This window comes from Lithobates pipiens, unplaced genomic scaffold, assembly GCF_037356315.1.
Source record: "Lithobates pipiens isolate NorthernLeopardFrog02 unplaced genomic scaffold, aLitPip1_a1.2 Scaffold_13, whole genome shotgun sequence".
Taxonomy (NCBI): Eukaryota; Metazoa; Chordata; class Amphibia; order Anura; family Ranidae; genus Lithobates; species Lithobates pipiens.
In genome coordinates this window covers 350,026,046-350,040,875 of record NW_027507718.1, presented here as the reverse complement: position 1 = coordinate 350,040,875, position 14,830 = coordinate 350,026,046, and the positions used below count along the sequence as shown (strand labels likewise).

The window sequence follows — 14,830 nt, the reverse complement described above, 5'->3', positions numbered from 1 at the left end:
TCTCCTGCAATGAAAGAAGAATGCTAAAGAGACTATTTCCACCTCCTCTATATTCATGTTGCACTTCATGACAATATCTACGATTAAGAAATACGGGGCCATCATGGCTCTTTAGTTTCTTTATTGCTGTTTCAATCCAAGGTTAAAAACAAGTCAGCGGGTTGGAAGTCCGCTCCTGAAATTATGATGTGTGAATTATGAAATATGCTGTCTCTGCCTTTGCTGATCTGGCAGGCCACCCAAATCTGACACTATTTTTTTTCTACCCAGTCTAAACTAGTTCCTTCCTCCACTCCTATTCCTTTTGAAAATTACTGTACCGCCTCATGCCCAATCTATCTACCGCTTATGCCACGCTAGTTTCTCCCCCTGAAAATTACACTGCTTCATTCAAAACTGAATGGCAGCACAACTTGAATGGAATTTGGTCCCAAATTATATGTAATTGTATAATAATAATAATATATGTGTATGTATATGTATTATATATATATATATATATGTATAATATGTTGTATAATCCCCAATATGGACTCCAATTGTTGGAGAGGCACACTACTCAAAATTTTCTGGTTGTGCCCACAGATTCACCCCTTCTCGCAGGGTGACTGTGCCCTAATGCAAGAAATCACAGGCCTCACTCTCGAACAAGATCCAGCTGCATGCTTACTACATCTCAGCTTATTGTCTAAGAGCAAATATCTCCACTCTTTGGTGAGGCACCTCAATAATGCAGTCAGGGAGTGCATTCTAGCATGGTAGAAATCCTCACTTCTACCTACAAATGGGAATGGATTGGTAGAGCGAATGATCTTATGCATATGGAAGATATGGCCATAGGCAAGAAGCCCATTTTCGTAATGACGTGGTTTTACTGGACACAATTTAAGTACTCTGAGAGATATCAGAATCTCCTCATGTCAGACCCCACTTAATCTGTATCACTGTCCCCTTAGGGATGATGCATTACCTATCAACAAGTGCCTTTCTCTTTTCCCTCCCCAACCCTCCAACCTCCCCTCCAACTATCTTTTTCTCTTTTTTCCCCTCCTACTAAGCTGTATTCCACAAGTCTATCACCTCACTCTTAATTTTTTGAAAAAAAACTGCAGAACTTTTTCTGCAGAGCCTCAGCCTCCCCCACCCCACAGGTGACTTATGGTTGAATGAATGAATGAATGAAATACTTGTATAGCGCACAATGCGAACTGAATTGCCTCTCATTCCCTTTATGTACCCTTCAAAATGTATACTTACTATGTATGCCAAATATCTTCACAAACTTTATCTATGATCTACAAATTCCTCTGTCTGTTACAAAGATTGCCTGACTGAAAATTATTTATCTTGCTAAGTCTCAATAAATAATAAAAAAACAAAAATTCCAACCAATGACTGCTTAGTATGAATAGCACGTGCTTTTTCAAGACCTCAAATTATCCATGCTCTCAGATAAACCTGCTCTTGTGTATTTCCTATTAGTAAAACAGATCTTTATAAATCATGGTAATATATCTTGCATTTCGAAGATCATGAATATATAAATGCCACTGGGGGGAATTTACTAAAACTGGAGCACTCGGAATCTGGTGCAGCTGTGCATAGTAACCAATCAGCTTCTAACTTCAGCTTGTTCAATCAACTACTTGTCTTTTGGGCACTTTTCTCCGCTTCCTGCCCAGGACAATTTTCAGCTTTCAGAGATGTCGCACTTTGAAGGAAAATTGTGTGGTCATGCAACGCCGAACCCAAACAACATTTTTGGCATTTTTTTTGAGACAGAGCTTTTTTTGGTGGTATTTAATCACCACTGGGTTTTTTTATTTTTTACTAAAAGAAACCAAAAAAAGACCAAAAATTTTGGAAAAAAAAATTTCTCTTAGTTTTTGTTATGAAATTTTGTAAATAAGTAATTTTTCTCCTTCACTGATGTGCGCTGATGAGGTGGCACTGATGAGGGGGCACTGATAAGCACTGATAGGCGGCACTGATTCGTGGAAATGATGGGAGCCACTGATGGGGACTGATGGGTGGCACTGATGAGCAGGTACTGATAGTCACTGAAAAGCAGCACTGACTGATATCACTGATTGGCACTGCCTGACATCACTGCTGGGCACTGATTGGCATCATTACCGGGCACTGTTGGGGCTGCACTGATTATCAGGGCACTGATGAACTGTGCGGATATCCCCTGTGCGGAAATTTTGCTGATCGGCTCTCCTACTGACAGCGTGTGAGGAGAGTAATGCTGATAACCAGCATTTCCTTGTTCACATGTGATCAGCTGTGATTGGACACAGCTGATCACAGTGGTAAAGAGCCTCATCATCAGCTCTTTACTGAGATCGGTGATGTGCTGTGTCCCAGGGACAGAGTGTGCCACCAATCACCATATATCATATGACGTCATCCCAGAATGAGAGAGTTGCGTGTGCCTGTCATTTCACAATACGGTGGGCAGGAGTAGTTAAGCTTTGACAATAAAACCTGGAAGCTGCTTGGCTACTATGCACAGCTGCACCAGATTATGTGTTAACCAGTGTTAGTAAATCTCCCTCACTGTGTATCTATATCTATATTTCATAATTATATTAGTAGCATAAGTACTTACAAAAACTTAAGTCAGGCCTTTACTCACAGCCCCCAATACAAATGGCTTTAAAAGTCATTGAAGAATAAAGTTTTGCCAAAAAAAAGAAAAAAATACTTTGCTTGTTCTGTCTTTTGATGCATTCAGGAGGCTTAGTCACTGACTTACAGAACTGAGCATTTAAAACTCCACGAGAAAACACTCTAGCCCATTGTAGTAACATATTCTTACAAGAACCACCCAGTTAACTTGGGAAACATGGTGATGTTACCTGTACCTCATGAAACTGGGCAGACTTTTTTTTTATACCAACTTTCTTTTCCTTTTTAAAGAAAATAAAGCCATTTGTATTTGATGTGGAATGGGAAAGTTGTGAGTAAAGTATAAACCTTTCTTTTTTCATGAATGGTTCATGTTAAAAAACAAAAAAACTCTAAAGCCCCATACACACTATCAGATTTACCAAAACCATGTAGTGCAAGGGCCTGCCTGATTGCATACAAATTGAAACTCCTAAGGTTTGACCTCATATTACATGGTTTTGGTAAATCTGAAGGAAACACTCAGCAGAAAAAACTGATAGTGTGTATGGGGCTTTAATGGAATGAGTTACAGGGGGCACCATTTTTCATTTATTAAAATATTTCCTAAATTCCTTGTCTGCTACCCTTTTACACCCACATCAGCAGGAAGGTTGGCTATAAAAGAGCTCAGCATTGTGAAGATGTTTTCTTTCAGTGCACATTCTATGAGTCATACATGATACAGTGGCAGCCCGTCCATAGGGGGCGCCGCCCCCCCCCCCCCCCCCCCCAGGTATTCATGGAAAAAAAAATGGTCACTTTAAGATTGACAAGGCACCAGACACATAGTGGTCTATGGGAAGCTTCCCAGCTTGCAATCAGCAGATTGCAAGCTGATTTGCCCTTGTTTAGGGAGTGTTCAGGGTGCAAACCATGCGCCCGCAAACACCCCCACTCCAATCATTTGTGCTTTGTTTTTATTGGCGGGGCCAGAGGACGATGCGTTTTGCAGCGCTTTCGGTTTCCCAGCTCACTGTGCTGTGGACTGCAAGACTGACTGTACCCATGGTGGATTAGGAAGCTGAGCAGCGTGATTCCGGGTAAGGTAAGGCTAATTTAAGTGTGCCATAGGACTCAGTCTCTCTCTCCTACTGACACACTTTGACAGCCGCAATCTGCCCCTCCACACACACTTCCCTGCTCGCCTCTCACTCAAATACTCCAGTCTCCACTCAGACAGCGCACACTGCAGACTGGGCAACATGATATGAAAAAAAGATTCACCTGGAGCTGAGGAACAGAACGCTGTATAACGTAAGATCTGCTAATTCCACTCATAGCACACACACAGTACACTGTGAGGATTAGTGATGGCCGAACGGTTCGCCCGGCGGTCGTTTCGCGGCGAATTTCCGACTTTCGCCGTCCGCGGGTTCGAACGCCTTTTTCCGTCGTTCGCCCCGGCGGACTTACGTGTTTAATGTATACAAGAACTTTAACCTTTCGTGACACGTTTATCATGTGTTACAGGACAACCAATTGAGACATGACAGCTCATGGACACTTGGACATTCCCCCTAACCTATAAATACACCCGATCCGGTGGCCATTTTACATTCTTTCTTCTGTCACTGTAGGGAAAGGATCCTGTGTGGAGTAGGGACAGAGAAAACGCTAGCTATTTGGTACACAAAAGTTCTTTTCAGGACTGGTATAGGTGTTAGGTCAGCAGCCTGAGTTTCTTTTGTCAGTTTAGATAAAGGGACAGAGCGCTGTATGCTGCTATTTTAGGGACAGCTCAGCCAGATTAGTCTTTCTTCATCATCATCATCATCATCATCATTAGCTGTTACTATCAGGTCCACAAAAGAGCTGTTCCAGCTAATCGTTCCAGCCTACTCTTTTTTGCCAATTTGTATAGGGACAGGCAGGAAGCAGTGTTGTCAGGCAGTGAGGATAATTTTAAAGACTTGCTGTTACTATTAGTTCCACAAAGGTTCTTTTCAGGACTGGTATCAGTGGTACGGTAATAGGCTTGTACACGTATAATATTCTTTCTTCCAAATATAGAAAGAATATTATACTTGACTGCTGCCCTTCTGCTGCAGTCTGCTAATCATTCACAACTCACTTGTTCCACAAAGCTCTTTATCAGGACTGGTAACTTGGTCTGTCTAGGGTGCTACGGTACATAGGCTTGGGTGCGGTACAGTCTGCTGTTCTGTAAGGACCGCTATCGGTCCACAATACATAGGGTTGCCGTGCACTACTGCTGACCGCTGCCCTATACTGCAGCAGTCCTTCATTGGTATAGGGACTGACGTACAGTCTGCTAATCACTAACACACAACCTGCTTGGTCCACAAAAGTTCTTATAAGGACTGGTAACTTGGTATAGGGTGCTACGGTACATAGGCCTGAGTGCAGTACAGTCTGCTGTTCTGTAAGGACCGCTATCGGTCCACAATACATAGGGTTGACGTGCACTACTGCTGACCGCTGCCCTATACTGCAGCAGTCCTTCAGCGGTATAGGGACTGACGCACAGTCTGCTAAACACTAACACACAACCTGCTTGGTCCACAAAAGTTCTTATAAGGACTGGTAACTTGGTATAGGGTGCTACGGTACATAGGCCTGAGTGCAGTACAGTCTGCTGTTCTGTAAGGACCGCTATCGGTCCACAATACATAGGGTTGCCGTGCACTACTGCTGACCGCTGCCCTATACTGCAGCAGTCCTTCATTGGTATAGGGACTGACGTACAGTCTGCTAATCACTAACACACAACCTGCTTGGTCCACAAAAGTTCTTATAAGGACTGGTAACTTGGTATAGGGTGCTACGGTACATAGGCCTGAGTGCGTTACAGTCTGCTGTTCTGTAAGGACCGCTATCGGTCCACAATACATAGGGTTGCCGTGCACTACTGCTGACCGCTGCCCTATACTGCAGCAGTCCTTCATTGGTATAGGGACTGACGTACAGTCTGCTAATCACTAACACACAACCTGCTTGGTCCACAAAAGTTCTTATAAGGACTGGTAACTTGGTATAGGGTGCTACGGTACATAGGCCTGAGTGCGTTACAGTCTGCTGTTCTGTAAGGACCGCTATCGGTCCACAATACATAGGGTTGCCGTGCACTACTGCTGACCGCTGCCCTATACTGCAGCAGTCCTTCATTGGTATAGGGACTGACGTACAGTCTGCTAATCACTAACACACAACCTGCTTGGTCCACAAAAGTTCTTATAAGGACTGGTAACTTGGTATAGGGTGCTACGGTACATAGGCCTGAGTGCAGTACAGTCTGCTGTTCTGTAAGGACCGCTATCGGTCCACAATACATAGGGTTGCCGTGCACTACTGCTGACCGCTGCCCTATACTGCAGCAGTCCTTCAGCGGTATAGGGACTGACGCACAGTCTGCTAAACACTAACACACAACCTGCTTGGTCCACAAAAGTTCTTATAAGGACTGGTAACTTGGTATAGGGTGCTACGGTACATAGGCCTGAGTGCAGTACAGTCTGCTGTTCTGTAAGGACCGCTATCGGTCCACAATACATAGGGTTGACGTGCACTACTGCTGACCGCTGCCCTATACTGCAGCAGTCCTTCAGCGGTATAGGGACTGACGCACAGTCTGCTAAACACTAACACACAACCTGCTTGGTCCACAAAAGTTCTTATAAGGACTGGTAACTTGGTATAGGGTGCTACGGTACATAGGCCTGAGTGCAGTACAGTCTGCTGTTCTGTAAGGACCGCTATCGGTCCACAATACATAGGGTTGCCGTGCACTACTGCTGACCGCTGCCCTATACTGCAGCAGTCCTTCATTGGTATAGGGACTGACGTACAGTCTGCTAATCACTAACACACAACCTGCTTGGTCCACAAAAGTTCTTATAAGGACTGGTAACTTGGTATAGGGTGCTACGGTACATAGGCCTGAGTGCGTTACAGTCTGCTGTTCTGTAAGGACCGCTATCGGTCCACAATACATAGGGTTGCCGTGCACTACTGCTGACCGCTGCCCTATACTGCAGCAGTCCTTCATTGGTATAGGGACTGACGTACAGTCTGCTAATCACTAACACACAACCTGCTTGGTCCACAAAAGTTCTTATAAGGACTGGTAACTTGGTATAGGGTGCTACGGTACATAGGCCTGAGTGCGTTACAGTCTGCTGTTCTGTAAGGACCGCTATCGGTCCACAATACATAGGGTTGCCGTGCACTACTGCTGACCGCTGCCCTATACTGCAGCAGTCCTTCATTGGTATAGGGACTGACGTACAGTCTGCTAATCACTAACACACAACCTGCTTGGTCCACAAAAGTTCTTATAAGGACTGGTAACTTGGTATAGGGTGCTACGGTACATAGGCCTGAGTGCAGTACAGTCTGCTGTTCTGTAAGGACCGCTATCGGTCCACAATACATAGGGTTGCCGTGCACTACTGCTGACCGCTGCCCTATACTGCAGCAGTCCTTCAGCGGTATAGGGACTGACGCACAGTCTGCTAAACACTAACACACAACCTGCTTGGTCCACAAAAGTTCTTATAAGGACTGGTAACTTGGTATAGGGTGCTACGGTACATAGGCCTGAGTGCAGTACAGTCTGCTGTTCTGTAAGGACCGCTATCGGTCCACAATACATAGGGTTGACGTGCACTACTGCTGACCGCTGCCCTATACTGCAGCAGTCCTTCAGCGGTATAGGGACTGACGCACAGTCTGCTAAACACTAACACACAACCTGCTTGGTCCACAAAAGTTCTTATAAGGACTGGTAACTTGGTATAGGGTGCTACGGTACATAGGCCTGAGTGCAGTACAGTCTGCTGTTCTGTAAGGACCGCTATCGGTCCACAATACATAGGGTTGCCGTGCACTACTGCTGACCGCTGCCCTATACTGCAGCAGTCCTTCATTGGTATAGGGACTGACGTACAGTCTGCTAATCACTAACACACAACCTGCTTGGTCCACAAAAGTTCTTATAAGGACTGGTAACTTGGTATAGGGTGCTACGGTACATAGGCCTGAGTGCAGTACAGTCTGCTGTTCTGTAAGGACCGCTATCGGTCCACAATACATAGGGTTGCCGTGCACTACTGCTGACCGCTGCCCTATACTGCAGCAGTCCTTCAGCGGTATAGGGACTGACGCACAGTCTGCTAAACACTAACACACAACCTGCTTGGTCCACAAAAGTTCTTATAAGGACTGGTAACTTGGTATAGGGTGCTACGGTACATAGGCCTGAGTGCAGTACAGTCTGCTGTTCTGTAAGGACCGCTATCGGTCCACAATACATAGGGTTGCCGTGCACTACTGCTGACCGCTGCCCTATACTGCAGCAGTCCTTCATTGGTATAGGGACTGACGTACAGTCTGCTAATCACTAACACACAACCTGCTTGGTCCACAAAAGTTCTTATAAGGACTGGTAACTTGGTATAGGGTGCTACGGTACATAGGCCTGAGTGCGTTACAGTCTGCTGTTCTGTAAGGACCGCTATCGGTCCACAATACATAGGGTTGCCGTGCACTACTGCTGACCGCTGCCCTATACTGCAGCAGTCCTTCATTGGTATAGGGACTGACGTACAGTCTGCTAAACACTAACACACAACCTGCTTGGTCCACAAAAGTTCTTATAAGGACTGGTAACTTGGTATAGGGTGCTACGGTACATAGGCCTGAGTGCAGTACAGTCTGCTGTTCTGTAAGGACCGCTATCGGTCCACAATACATAGGGTTGCCGTGCACTACTGCTGACCGCTGCCCTATACTGCAGCAGTCCTTCATTGGTATAGGGACTGACGTACAGTCTGCTAATCACTAACACACAACCTGCTTGGTCCACAAAAGTTCTTATAAGGACTGGTAACTTGGTATAGGGTGCTACGGTACATAGGCCTGAGTGCAGTACAGTCTGCTGTTCTGTAAGGACCGCTATCGGTCCACAATACATAGGGTTGCCGTGCACTACTGCTGACCGCTGCCCTATACTGCAGCAGTCCTTCAGCGGTATAGGGACTGACGCACAGTCTGCTAAACACTAACACACAACCTGCTTGGTCCACAAAAGTTCTTATAAGGACTGGTAACTTGGTATAGGGTGCTACGGTACATAGGCCTGAGTGCAGTACAGTCTGCTGTTCTGTAAGGACCGCTATCGGTCCACAATACATAGGGTTGCCGTGCACTACTGCTGACCGCTGCCCTATACTGCAGCAGTCCTTCATTGGTATAGGGACTGACGTACAGTCTGCTAATCACTAACACACAACCTGCTTGGTCCACAAAAGTTCTTATAAGGACTGGTAACTTGGTATAGGGTGCTACGGTACATAGGCCTGAGTGCGTTACAGTCTGCTGTTCTGTAAGGACCGCTATCGGTCCACAATACATAGGGTTGCCGTGCACTACTGCTGACCGCTGCCCTATACTGCAGCAGTCCTTCATTGGTATAGGGACTGACGTACAGTCTGCTAATCACTAACACACAACCTGCTTGGTCCACAAAAGTTCTTATAAGGACTGGTAACTTGGTATAGGGTGCTACGGTACATAGGCCTGAGTGCAGTACAGTCTGCTGTTCTGTAAGGACCGCTATCGGTCCACAATACATAGGGTTGCCGTGCACTACTGCTGACCGCTGCCCTATACTGCAGCAGTCCTTCAGCGGTATAGGGACTGACGCACAGTCTGCTAAACACTAACACACAACCTGCTTGGTCCACAAAAGTTCTTATAAGGACTGGTAACTTGGTATAGGGTGCTACGGTACATAGGCCTGAGTGCAGTACAGTCTGCTGTTCTGTAAGGACCGCTATCGGTCCACAATACATAGGGTTGCCGTGCACTACTGCTGACCGCTGCCCTATACTGCAGCAGTCCTTCAGCGGTATAGGGACTGACGCACAGTCTGCTAAACACTAACACACAACCTGCTTGGTCCACAAAAGTTCTTATAAGGACTGGTAACTTGGTATAGGGTGCTACGGTACATAGGCCTGAGTGCAGTACAGTCTGCTGTTCTGTAAGGACCGCTATCGGTCCACAATACATAGGGTTGCCGTGCACTACTGCTGACCGCTGCCCTATACTGCAGCAGTCCTTCATTGGGTCCACAATACATAGGGTTGCCGTGCACTACTGCTGACCGCTGCCCTATACTGCAGCAGTCCTTCATTGGTATAGGGACTGACGTACAGTCTGCTAATCACTAACACACAACCTGCTTGGTCCACAAAAGTTCTTATAAGGACTGGTAACTTGGTATAGGGTGCTACGGTACATAGGCCTGAGTGCGTTACAGTCTGCTGTTCTGTAAGGACCGCTATCGGTCCACAATACATAGGGTTGCCGTGCACTACTGCTGACCGCTGCCCTATACTGCAGCAGTCCTTCATTGGTATAGGGACTGACGTACAGTCTGCTAATCACTAACACACAACCTGCTTGGTCCACAAAAGTTTTTATAAGGACTGGTAACTTGGTATAGGGTGCTACGGTACATAGGCCTGAGTGCAGTACAGTCTGCTGTTCTGTAAGGACCGCTATCGGTCCACAATACATAGGGTTGCCGTGCACTACTGCTGACCGCTGCCCTATACTGCAGCAGTCCTTCATTGGTATAGGGACTGACGTACAGTCTGCTAATCACTAACACACAACCTGCTTGGTCCACAAAAGTTTTTATAAGGACTGGTAACTTGGTATAGGGTGCTACGGTACATAGGCCTGAGTGCAGTACAGTCTGCTGTTCTGTAAGGACCGCTATCGGTCCACAATACATAGGGTTGCCGTGCACTACTGCTGACCGCTGCCCTATACTGCAGCAGTCCTTCATTGGTATAGGGACTGACGTACAGTCTGCTAATCACTAACACACAACCTGCTTGGTCCACAAAAGTTTTTATAAGGACTGGTAACTTGGTATAGGGTGCTACGGTACATAGGCCTGAGTGCAGTACAGTCTGCTGTTCTGTAAGGACCGCTATCGGTCCACAATACATAGGGTTGCCGTGCACTACTGCTGACCGCTGCCCTATACTGCAGCAGTCCTTCATTGGTATAGGGACTGACGTACAGTCTGCTAATCACTAACACACAACCTGCTTGGTCCACAAAAGTTTTTATAAGGACTGGTAACTTGGTATAGGGTGCTACGGTACATAGGCCTGAGTGCAGTACAGTCTGCTGTTCTGTAAGGACCGCTATCGGTCCACAATACATAGGGTTGCCGTGCACTACTGCTGACCGCTGCCCTATACTGCAGCAGTCCTTCATTGGTATAGGGACTGACGTACAGTCTGCTAATCACTAACACACAACCTGCTTGGTCCACAAAAGTTTTTATAAGGACTGGTAACTTGGTATAGGGTGCTACGGTACATAGGCCTGAGTGCAGTACAGTCTGCTGTTCTGTAAGGACCGCTATCGGTCCACAATACATAGGGTTGCCGTGCACTACTGCTGACCGCTGCCCTATACTGCAGCAGTCCTTCATTGGTATAGGGACTGACGTACAGTCTGCTAATCACTAACACACAACCTGCTTGGTCCACAAAAGTTTTTATAAGGACTGGTAACTTGGTATAGGGTGCTACGGTACATAGGCCTGAGTGCAGTACAGTCTGCTGTTCTGTAAGGACCGCTATCGGTCCACAATACATAGGGTTGACGTGCACTACTGCTGACCGCTGCCCTATACTGCAGCAGTCCTTCAGCGGTATAGGGACTAAGAGTTTTGTCACAGGGTGATTTAAAAAATGACAGGCAGAGGAAGAGGCAGGCCCTTCCGCAGGGGTGGTAGGGGTAGGGCAGGAGCAACAGCCTTGAGCCAAAGTGGGAAGTTGCAGAAGGTGCGTTCAATTACTTTAAAGGACGCACCAGACTTGGTTGAGTGGCTCACTCAGCCTTATTCTTCTGCACCCTCCTCATCCTCTCGATCTGCACCCTCTTCTTCACTCTCTGCTATGTGCACCCCCAAAGACACTACCACCAACAACACGACCACCACCACCACCACCACATACCTTCCGCTTGAGTCACTGGAATTATTTTCCGATCCATATCAAGAGGACATTTCTGATGCGCAGCCACTCTTGGTATTGGATCAGGAAGAGGAGGTAGCAACAAGCGCTACTCAGCAGTCTGACGCCAGTACCCAGATCAGCCCAAGGAGGAGGTTGGTCCCCGGTGTTGCTGCCTACTCTACTTATAGCGGTGGGGAAGGTGACGTTGATGATGACGTGTCTAGTGATGTCACGTGGGTGCCCACAAGAGAGGAAGAGGAGGGGAGTTCAGAGGGAGATATGGACCAGCAGATAGGGAGGAGAAGCAGCAATGACTTACATTGCACAGCAGGGACAAAGCAGACTGCAAATGTATCAGGAGCGAGTCATCGACCATGTACGGTCACATCTGGCGCTCCCAGGACACCGGCACATGGCTCCGCAGTGTGGGCTTTTTTTAACGTGTCCGCTGCTGACAATAGCGTTGCCATCTGCAATCTTTGCAGTCAACGCGTTAGTCGCGGTAAGCCCAATACTCACCTAGGGACGACCGCCTTAAGAAGGCACATGAGCAGCCATCACCGAGCCCAGTGGGAGCAACGGAACACACAAAGCCACACTGCAGGCTCTCACCGTCCAGCCTCGTCTTCTACTTCTCCTTCTCCTCTCTCCTCACAATTGTCCTCCACTCCACCTTCCATCACGCCAAGCTCACATTTTTCTGCAAAAAGGCAGGCTTCCGTGGGCCTAATGTTTGAGCGTAAAAAAATGATGACGCCGGATAACCCTCTTGCCCAACGGTTGGCGGCTGGCTTGTCAGAACTCATAGCCCGCCAACTACTGCCATATAAACTGGTGGACTCGGAGGCCTTTCGCAAATTTGTGGCCATTGGAACACCACAATGGAAGGTCCCAGGAAGGAAGTATTTCTCAGAGAAGGGCATCCCAGAGCTATATGGCCATGTTCAGCGGCAAGTGAATGTATCTCTGGCACACAGTGTCGGTGCCAAGATACATCTGACCACAGACACGTGGTCTAGCAAACACGGGCAGGGAAGGTATATCAGTTTTACTGCCCACTGGGTGAACCTTCTGACGGCCGTCAAGCATGTAACCCGTGGCACCCGTGTAGATTTGGTTTTACCGCCACGGATTGCATGCAGGCCTGACTCTTCTTCTCCTCCTCCTACTCCATCCTCCTCCCTCTCCTCCTCAGCTGCCTCCTCCTTTTCCGCTGCTAGCGTCTCTTCCACTGCACCGCCCAAGCTCCCCAGAACCTATTCCACATGCCAGGTGAGACGTTGCCATGCCGTGCTGCGTCTGTTGTGCCTGGAAGCAAAGAGCCACACTGGCCCGGCACTCCTTTCAGCTTTGCGTTCACAGGCAGATGAGTGGCTAACACCGCTCAATTTGACAGTTGGTAAAGTGGTGTGTGACAACGGTGCCAATCTGCTTAGCGCATTGAAACAGGGCAAAATCACGCACGTGCCGTGCATGGCACACGTCTTAAACTTGGTCGTGCAGCGATTCCTTGTCAAATACCCTGGGGTCCAGGACATCTTGCGGCAGGCAAGGAAAATCTCGGCCCATTTCAGAAGATCTTACACGGCCATGGCTCGCCTTGCTGACATTCAGCGGCGACACCATCTGCCGGTCAGACGTCTTATTTGCGATTGCCCGACGCGATGGAACTCAACCTTCTATATGCTTGATAGGCTGCTCCAGCAGAAACGTGCAGTTAACGTCTACCTGTATGAACTCTGCGAAAGAAACGGTTCTGGGGAGCTGGGTTTTTTTTCACCGCGCCAGTGGCTGCTCATGCGCGACACATGCAGACTTCTGCGGCCATTTGAGGAGATCACCAAACTGGTCAGTCGCAGCCATGGCGCCATCAGTGACATGGTACCTTATGCCTTCTTTCTGGAGCGTGCATTGCGTCGTGTCATTGATCAGGCTGTGGAGGAGCAGGAGCGGGAAGATGAGGAAGTCGCAATGCTGGATGAATTCCCAGGGGGGGCTACTCTATCTGAGACAAGTCAACAACAGGAGTCTGATGAGGAGTCAGAGGAGGATGGTGCCGGGGCGGATGAGCAGGAGCAAGAAGAGCATGCTTTAAACCTTTCTGGGATCCCTGTTGTGCGAGGATGGGGAGAGGAGAATGAAGAGGACGACATTATCCTGGATGATGAGCAGGAGCCAGGCCACCACACCGCTTCCACTTTAGTGCAAATGGGGGCCTTCATGCTCCAGTGTTTTAATAGGGACCCCCGTATAAAAAGCATGAGGGTCAAGGACCAGTACTGGGTGGCAACGTACTTAGACCCCCGGTACAAACACAAAATGGCGGAAATGTTACCGCCGTCGCAGAGGGCTGTCAGAATGCAGCACTTCCAGGCCTTGCTTCGAGAAATGCTGCATTCTGCTTTTGCGTGCGCTGGCAGAGTAGCAATTCCCACTCCCAGAGAAGGATTTGCGGGTACCAATCCAACAGCGCCTGCAAGAAGAGGCCGGTTTGAAGATGTGTTGGTGACTTCGGATATGAGGTCATTCTTTCAGCCGACCCATCGACAGGTGTCATCCGGATCCAGCATCAGGGAACGCCTAGACCGTCAGGTGTCCGACTACATTGGGTTAACGGCCGATGTGGACGCTCTGAGGAGTGATGAACCCCTAGACTACTGGGTGGGCAGGCTTGACCTCTGGCCAGAGCTTGCCCAATTTGCAATCGAACTGTTGGCTTGCCCCTCATCCAGTGTCCTGTCCGAAAGGACGTTCAGCGCAGCAGGGGGGATTGTGACCGATAAGCGTACTCGCCTAGCTCACCACAGTGTTAACTACCTCACATTTCTAAAAATGAATGAGGCATGGATCTCGGAGGAATTCAACACATGTGATCAGTAGACCATGTATATGTCTATAAACAATTTTTGGAATCAAGCACACAGACCTTCTTAATTCATTTGGCTCACTTCCCTGACCCAAAAAAGCACACCGTACTATATGCCCCTACCCTCCTCTTTGAAGAGGTTGAGCGGTGTCATATTTCTACTGGGGCTGCTTATTATGAGGGGTTCCCACCATCCCTGTGCTGTGCTGACTTCCTCCTGGGTGTTCTTATTATGAGGGGCTCCCACCATCCCTGTGCTGTGCTGACTTCCTCCTGGGGGTTC

General features: G+C 47.9%; 1 protein-coding gene across 5 annotated transcripts in view; it reads right to left on the bottom strand.

Annotated features, from left to right (window-relative positions):
• The window catches only part of GRIA2 (glutamate ionotropic receptor AMPA type subunit 2), a 226,717-nt gene that overhangs the window by 13,131 nt on the left and 198,756 nt on the right, over positions 1-14,830 (bottom strand). The window lies entirely within an intron of this gene.